Source organism: Cyprinus carpio, chromosome A14, assembly GCF_018340385.1.
Source record: "Cyprinus carpio isolate SPL01 chromosome A14, ASM1834038v1, whole genome shotgun sequence".
In the NCBI taxonomy this organism is placed as follows: Eukaryota; Metazoa; Chordata; class Actinopteri; order Cypriniformes; family Cyprinidae; genus Cyprinus; species Cyprinus carpio.
The window spans coordinates 22,166,059-22,175,377 of NC_056585.1; the positions used below are offsets into that span (position 1 = coordinate 22,166,059).

The following is a 9,319-nucleotide window of genomic DNA, read 5'->3' on the forward strand; positions in this document are numbered from 1 at the left end:
GGAGCCATACAGAGACCATCATAAGACCACTATGCTTGTTTTTTTTTTGACTCAGAGTCCCTACCAGCACCAGAGTACACAACTTAGAACAACAATCCAATACATATTAAGGATTCTTGTTGAATAATGCAGAGCCATCTTCCCACAGAGTGCCCACAAGCATCTGGTGTGAATCATGTAGGTATATAACAATACTGTTCTCCCCCCTTTTGACATCCTGCACGGGCATGTTTGTTAATGCGCCACATTGTGTATAGTACATTGATCCTTAGGTGTGACAATGACAGGAGTGATCACCAAAGATTTATTATTCTCCAAACACATAAATACACACTCATAGTACCTTCCAACACAGGAATGTTTGTCGGCTTCTGTTGCAGTTTACTCTAAAATATAAACAGTAGGGGTCCTGCTCTTAACCGAAATGTATTGGGAAGTGAGAGGCTGATTCTTGAAGTCAGAAACTACAAATGAAGTATGGGCGCACATTCCTGAAGCCGTCATGAGTCATTTGAATGGTGAAGCAGGCCACAAACACACACACCACACAACCATACACACACACAGGGTGCTCTGCCAATGCCCATCCCACACGAATAACACTTAGACAGTCTGTCATATGGTGCTTGACATGAAAAACACACTCCCTTTGGACATGCAGACCAAACACCACCCACACACACACACACACACACCCACGGATACAGTCATGAAGCACAATATGTTAAAACCTATCCAGGGGCTAACACCGACCAAAGTACATAAATAGTGTTTGTATTATCCCACTTTGCTCTTTAATGTCCCCAAACTAAGCTTAGCAAAGTAAGTTCTGAACCTTAATCACAATAACCCTGGGGTCTCCCTAGAGTCTACTATAAGTTGTTTACCAGGCATATATACTTTGGGTTGGTGGACATTGGGGGGAAAAAACCCCCGCTGGTTCACCGTCCTGGATGATTCTGCCAGTGTGTGTGTGTGTGTGTGGTTGTAGTAGCAGGACTGAGGCACCGGAGAGACTCAGATAGGCCCGCTGCCCATCTGTGCTGTCCCCTACACGAGCATGGCATTTACGGACACACTAACTCCTGGATCCATTCCATCTGACCCAGTACACACTAACGGCCTCTTGGCTTCTCTACAAGCTTGAATACATTAAGGATATCTTCCACCCACCATTCGGATTGCAGAAAACAATCAGCCGTGCCGCCAGTCGAACAGGCTAATGACAGTCTGCTCGCACACTCATGTTCACAAATGATGGACACACATGTAGACACTCACAAAGTCAGACAGACATAGATATGTGTATAAATACACCATCTCAAATTTCAAATAGTTTTGGACCATTCCTGACCATTTTTTTTTTATTTATGGTTTTAAAAAAATGGCTTCTGTTTTCTGTTTTTTTTCTGTTCATGCATTAGCATCAGTGCATTACTTGGTGAGACTTGATGTAGTATTTCATGACTAAAGGTGCCACATGCACAACAGGGTGAATATTAATCCTAATAATACAGGGTTGGGGATATTTGGGAAAGAAAAGAAATGATTAGACAGAACTGTTTGTCAACAAGAAGCGCTGCAGGGTAGGTATTGCACCAGCTCATTTGTATGGTCTTTATTTTGGGAGGTAAAGTTCACACTAGGGGCTTAGTAACCTTTATTAGTTACCTTAGTTTACCTCTATTAACAGTTTTTAAATTTGTACAAGCAGATGTAGTGTTGAAACGCTGTGCATTGCAGTTTATCTGGTTATGTTTGAGGTTTGCAAACTATAATGGATATATAAATTACATAAAGAAAATAATAATATATAATTAAACTTAGAATTTTTTTAAATCAATTGAAACTTTTATTTAGCAAGGATGCACTGAATGGATCAAATTCATTAAAAAAAAAAAAAATTCTGTTGAAGGATCCTGAAGGAAATGTGTCATGGTTTCCACACAAAAAAAATAAAAATAAATTATATACACACAACACACACACACACACACACACACACACACACCCACCACACACACATATTATATATATATATATATATAATATATATATATATATATATATCACAGTATATATATAAGCATATGTAAAACCAAATTGTCAAATTATAATGATTTGTGAATGGATCACATGGCACTGAAGACTGGAGTAATGATGCTGAATATTCCAGCTTTGCCTTCACAGAGAATAATTAATTTATTTATTTAACTTTTTCAAAAATATCCAAATATAAAAGTTGTTTTAAATTGTAGTTATATTTGACAATATTGCTGTTTTTACTGTATATTTGATCAAATAATGTTGCAGTGGTGAGCATAAAAGTATTTTTTCAAAAACATTTAGAAAATCATGTAGGGCCCAGACTTTTGAACGGTAATGTATAAACTAGAGTATAGTACATGTCAACACTGTTTATGTCTAGTTAAAACTATAAGCTTCTTTTTCTCAGTACGATTGACAATTCAGAATCTAAATCTTTACAACATCATTGTCAATAAACCAACACAATGCATGTCAAGTCATTTCAATCATTTTTTTCATTAGGGTTAGTTTATACTGTGTTAAATAACCGGCGGGAGTCAATATAACTGAGCAGGGGTACTTTTTGGCAGCTTTACTCAGTGAAGGCACCTGATTGTAAACTGTTGACACACTTTGGTTTATTTCTTAGCTGCTCAGAGAGGCTGGAAATATCTTGAAAACGGCTCTTTGCTTGAAGTCAATGGGACTGAAGTAGTGTGTTCTGAGGAAGAGATCGGTGGTTTTCACACCTTAGAGCTTTGAAAGCAGAGAGAGGAAAGAGGGAGAGAGAGAAGCCTATAGCAGCCATGGAAGCCGATTAACCTGTGATTCCTGCCAAAGAGAGACATGTTATCCAGGGAGAATTATGCTCTCTGCATGTTTCCGGAAAACAGTTATCCACTGTGTCCACCATTAATCACCCAACCAGAGCCAATTACTTAGAGCAGAAAGAGAAGCAGACAGACTGCACTGGGGCATTGCAATCCTGTAAACCTCTGAGCCTTGTGGTCATCCTTCAATGAAGTTTTGAAATTTCACTGTGCCTCAAGGGTTGGGTGGTGGTGGTGGGGGTGGCACATATTCCATGGAGATTATTGGCAGAAAGGAGTGACAACAATAAACACTCTGCAAAAAGTTGATATCCGCCATATCTACAATCCTTGTTTTAAACATAAGAAACAGACATGGCCATCATTTTGTGACTTGAATGTTTTGAGGCTTCTGGTTGTCAATGTCTTTGTTGTTTTTTAGCTGAACAAAATAGCTCGCTATGCTGCTTGATATTGCAAACCAGTATTTCTCCTAAATTTTCAGAATACTGAATTTTCAAACACTGGTTTGTAGCACAAGTCGTTTTTAAAACATTTTCTGCACTTTGTTATTTATTATTTACCAACAGCAGCTAATGAATCGGAAATACATTCACAGAAAATAGTTGACCCTCCATGTTCCAAATATAAAGGTAGATGAGACAACATATATACAAAACAGACACCTTTTACTTTCTTATTGCACATTTCTGGTCTTTCTTTCAGTCTTTCTAATCTTAAATTACAAAATAGTAACTTGATCTGAAGTGATGCTGGCATCACTTGCATAATAATTATTATTTTCATAATAAATTATCAAAACCAAATAAACCCAATATCCCAATACATAGCTACTTAGACATTGTTATAAAAAAACAGTCACTTTTCATGCATCCAGTCAATCTCCTGATTGATAACGTCAACATTGAGGATGTTTGTTACTTGTGGTGACAGCAGGATTATGTTGATGTGGCTTGGTAAGAGTTAAGTCTTACCCTGTTGCTGAAGGGGTGACAGCGTGACAGGCGATGTGGTGCTGTTTTCCATCACTACCCCTACACTTAGCGAAAGCACACATATACACGTACGACACTTCACAACTGGTCTTGAGTGAGATACAGAGTCCTGGGATAGATATTCTTCATACCCTGCTGGGGTAGTAGCAGCAGGCACCATGTTCACTGTTAACATCTCGTCTTCCTTGCCAATGGTAAAGTCCAAAGTAGAGAGACAAGGCCGGACAAGCATCACTCTCCTGAACAGGTACAGTAGGTCCAGGTAATGGTTTGAGTGAGTGACTGTTTGCTCCTGATAACTGCTTTATCTTGTTGTGTACCAAGAAGCTTTGACTTGTACAGCGCTGCAACATTTTCATATGCCTCTGTTTTTTTAATTCATTTTAATATTTCTGATTATTATTTAATTAACTTGAACTTAGTGTTTAATAAATAAAGCATTTGGAATCCAGGTTGTATGCTAGACATTAAATTGAAATTTAGGAAGCAAATATGGAATTGCAACATGGAATTTATTTATTGTCATTATCAGTGTTTTGTGAAAATGAAATATTGGCTTGACAAAGTTTTGTTTAGTTTTGTCATTTCAGTTCAGTTTTCTGTGGAAATTCTTGAACTAAAAGGGAGTAAACATTTTCAGTTCTGAATCATTCACAACCCTGTCTGGTATATCTTCAGGGTTTTAACAGGTTTAATTATAACGTTTGTTTGTGAAGTACAGTATCAACCTCTACACTGCATGCTCAAAATACTTGTTCCAGTATTTCCAGTTAATCAGCCACAGTTGTTTAGCACATGTTTCAAAATGAGTGTGTGTGAGCAATTTGTCAACTTACAGCAAGATAGACTGCAATAGAGAGGAAGTAACAAATAACTTTGTGTACTAGAGACCCCATCAGAGAGGAAGAAGGCAGGGAGCTGTCGGGCAGGCCATGGTTTTACAGTGTGTCATGTAATAAACAAAGGTAAACAAAAAGAAAGAAAGAAGGTGATTTACCACTTTCTTTAAATTTATGGACATATGGTTCTCAGTAAATTGATTCACACTCCAGTACACCACATTAAGTTTGTATGTTCATTGTGTTTGTTTCATATATGGACAAAAACTTTTCTTAAAGCATAACTTGTCTGCTCACATAAAAGTACTGTTTTCAGCATCATAAAGCTGTACCATGGGCAATGGAGATGGAATGGCTCATGTCGAGAGCCAGCTGAGTTCTGTGGTAGTGCAGAATTCTAATGAGAAACATGCATGCTGCACTGCTGAAAGCTGGAATGTGTCACTACAAATGTGGATGTGTTGCATTTTTGGGAACTGGTTTTTGTGTGTTATTCTGCATTACATTAGGAAAAGGTTTTTGACGTCCCCTGAATGTAGTCGAGTCTTGCTGGTGTGGCAGTCTGGAATGCCTCTTTGCCTGCAGATGAATCACGGCTTCTAAAACAGTACCGCAGTCCTGCACGAGGCAGGGTTGGGCTCAGTGTGTGAATGCGTTTTGTGCCGAGTGAGAAACTGTGTTAGCTATTGGTGTGTATGTGTTAGCGCTCATTTCTGGAACAAATCTGGAACACTTGCTGTTTAGCTTTGTTGTGGATGAAAGTTTGCCAGTCTCCTTTAGTCGTGACTAGAGCGTTGTGTATTCTCATGAATCTGTTCATCTCGATTTCCTTTCTCTGTAAACGACAGGAGGAAAACGAAATGCAAAATATTAATTTACCTTCTGGGTAGACTGAAACATTATTATTGTTCCTTTGCGCTCTGAATTCTCACTCTTTTGTGCTGCAGTCTGGGATGAATTAAGCTTTGTGAATATTTTTGAAACATGTCTAAAAACCAACCCACTCTCAAACATTTTACTGTGTTTTTTCCACTATATTTCTATTTTTTAATTGCAAATATATGTCTGTCTTTCATCCTCTCCCTGCTGCTGTGGTGGTCCGAGTCCATTCTGATCTTTGACACTGTCATTCTCCTTGGCAGGGAGCCGCGGAAGATCCTGCTGCACAAGGGTTCCACAGGTTTGGGATTCAACATTGTGGGCGGTGAGGATGGAGAGGGCATCTTCGTGTCTTTCATCTTGGCAGGCGGGCCAGCCGACCTGAGCGGAGAGCTGAGGAGAGAGGAGACCGCATCCTGTCGGTTAGTAACTGTCCATGAAACTCAAGTTCAAATAGTGAAGATGGACAGCATTTAAATTACAAGAATTATATTATAAAATGTCTTATATGGAAGCCAGTTTCCACCATGGAATATATATATATTTTTTTTTTTATCCCATGGCGGAAACAAGCTTCCATAGTCTTGTGTTCACCAAGGCTGCATTTATTTAATCAAACATACAGTAAAAACAGAAATATTGTGAAATATTATTGCATTTTAAAAACAAACATTTTTAATTTTAAAATATTTTATACATATTTTATAAAATGTCATTTATTCCTGAGATGGCAAAGCTAAATTTTCAGCAGTAACTATTCCAGTGTTGAGTGTCACATGATCCTTCAGAAATGTATCAGATTCTAATATGCTGATTTGCTGTTTAAAGAAACATTTGTTATTATCAATGTTGAAAACAGCTGTGTTGCTTAATATTTTTCTGGAAACCATAATGCATTTTTTTTCAGGATTCATTGATGAATAGAAAGAACTGTATTGATTTACTCGCACGTTCAATCAATAAAATACATACTTGCTGAATATAATTATTAATTTATTTTAAAAAATCGTACTGACCCTGAACATATATTCTTTAGTGTATATTATATGGTTTTTTATTTTTTTATGATTCCTAATACAATCTGCTCTTTAAATTGGTATGAAGTCTTAGCGCAGACATTACTTCATGTGATTTGTGTGAGTGTGTGGGGGTTGTTGTTTTAATCTGTTACCATGGGTATTGTCCCAGGTGAATGGTGTAAACCTGCGCAATGCTACCCATGAGCAGGCTGCTGCTGCACTGAAGAGGGCTGGACAGACGGTGACCATCATTGCCCAGTACAGACCAGAAGGTAGAGTGGCTCTTTCAGAAATTGTGCTCCCTGGAGGACAATGCATGAGATTAGCAATGAGAGGAGATTTGAGCTGATGAATGCAAGTTAGCTTTGTATAGGGTCTTAAAATATGCAATGATTCATTTAAGAGCAATGAATTAAATTATTTAAACTGTGATTCTTAGAAAAGATCACCTTTGTACTTAGAAATATTATATGGGATTATTGCATCAAGACCCCAAACTACTCTCGCTCTCTTCACACACCCATGTGTGCCTGTTGTGTCTTGCCTTCTTCTGTAATCACTTCATCACAGTGGCATACTACTGCATGTTCCTTTAAGAAAGGTGAACTACTTAGCCTCGCCTAGTTTTTATGAGAAGGAATCCTTATTTGAAAATGAAGACATTCATTCATGACTGATAATTGGTTGGCTTTTGTAAAATTGAGGGGGTAGATTTTTGTTTGACATACTCTGCTCAGTGAAATGCTCAAACTTCATTCACAACTATGCATGGATAAACAGCATGACTGCCATTGAAGTTTTCACTGAATTCACTGGAATGAATCCTTTTTTGAGTCGAATCTTTTTAAAGAATCGTTTGATCCGGTTCACAATAAGCAATTAATTGCAGCAAATGATATTTAGATTCTAAATGTATTTTTATGAGATGAATCATGGCTGTAACAAACTGAACTAGGAGTCTTGGATTTTGGAAAAGTCTTAACTAACGAAACTATTTGAAAATATGTGGCTTGATCGGTACGTTTTTAATGTGCCACACCGGGTGTCAGCGGCCGTGCGATGACGTAAAAGAATCACTGAACCCGGTTCTTTGACATGAACTGTCCAAAAGAACCGATTCAATTAAACGAGTCGGACTTCCCAAGTTCTCTCTCTTGAATGAAAGTACTGGGATGAAACTAGTGGGAGGGATCAACCTGAGAGAAAAAAAAGAGGGGGAAAGAACTAAATGGACTAACATCCACAGAGTGAAGGAAGAGCCAGACTTCACCGTTTGAAAGCTTCTTTTTTGGCGCAGGGTTAGGTTTCATCTGCTAGTTCACTATGAGAGTGCCTCGACTGGAGATATGGAATAAGCGCGCGCTGGTCGCGTGAGCGGGACGGGTTGAAATCCCGCGTCTCGAGCGCGAGTGAGACTCGGTTTCAAAGAAGAAGGTGCCGCTGTTGGAATGGGAGGAGCGAAGCAAGACAGACCGACACATTTTCATTAAACTCTTTACTATTTATTTACCTTTCGTGTCGAATAGAAACTAAAGAAAACGGCATTTTTCCTCCTCACGCCGATGTGCAGCATTCGCTAGTTTATTTTCTTTGTTTGACTCGTTTTTTCTTACGTTAACGTTACCTGAAATGTTTTTTTTCGGGTGAGCTGGACAACGAGAGGTTGAGCTGAACACAGCGCTTTAGCCGCCGGGTAAGATCACCTCAGCTCATATTCATAGAGTATTTTCAGGAAATATCTGCGTGAAGTATGGAAAACACAGCACGGTTTTATTATACGTTAAAACTGACAGTAGAGTTGCTTTATGTGCTTCAATAAGCTGTGCTGAAAAGGAAATCGTTGCTGTTTGTTCACGAGGGATTTCTGTAGACTTCAGTTACATGTTCACCATAGTGTAGTGCGTTTAAAGATTAATAAAAAAAGTCATGAAAACAACTTATTAAGCTGCTCGGCCGTTGGCCTGACGTCGTGAAGCTTGTTTCTAGCCTATTGTGTTTTCATCAGTGAAGGGTTGTGTTGCTGGGCGACACAGGTAACATTAAACTGTTTGCTCGAGGATTGGCCAGAAATGTTTTCAAACCATAAACACGACAAAACACAGCAGCAAGTCATTTGGTGCTTCATATTTTATATTATCATAAGCAATATGGTGCTTTCATTCAGTATGAAGAGTAGGGTAGTTCACCTTTGAACTAAACTTCAGTTATGTCATAATAATTGATCCGGGATATTTGCACTTTGAGGCCTGACGCTTCGCCGTCATGTTTGTTTAATGCGTTATTATATGGAGCTTCCTGCAGAGATCAGGAGGACAGGTGCAGGGAAGGGCCCATTCAGGAAGTCACTTTACTGAAATAAATGTTAAACGTTGCTGTCGTTTTGTAGTTCAGTGGAAACTACAACACGAAAACTTTGTAGTATTTTTTATGTTATATATATATATTTATGTTAAATGTGTCGCTGCTGCCTGTTATGATTTGACAATAATTTCTCTACACCAATAATATGTGTCAAAGATTGTGTTAGCTAGCTGTAAACACCAATCAGAAAACTTGGATACATTTGTCCCAGAGGATAGGAAATCAATTATAGTCCTTGACAAGATTTGAAGTGCATTAATAGCCACTGTAACTAATCTTTAGTATGTCAGTGTATAGTTCATTCTCTGGTGTCTATGTGAGCAATGACAGGAATGCTGCAGTGTTAGTTATCTGTTTCGGCATGCTCT

General features: G+C 38.4%; 1 pseudogene; it reads left to right on the forward strand.

Annotated features, from left to right (window-relative positions):
• The window catches only part of LOC109111175, a 64,178-nt pseudogene extending 56,997 nt beyond the window's left edge, over positions 1 to 7,181 (forward strand).
• Positions 7,182 to 9,319: the final 2,138 nt, after the last annotated feature.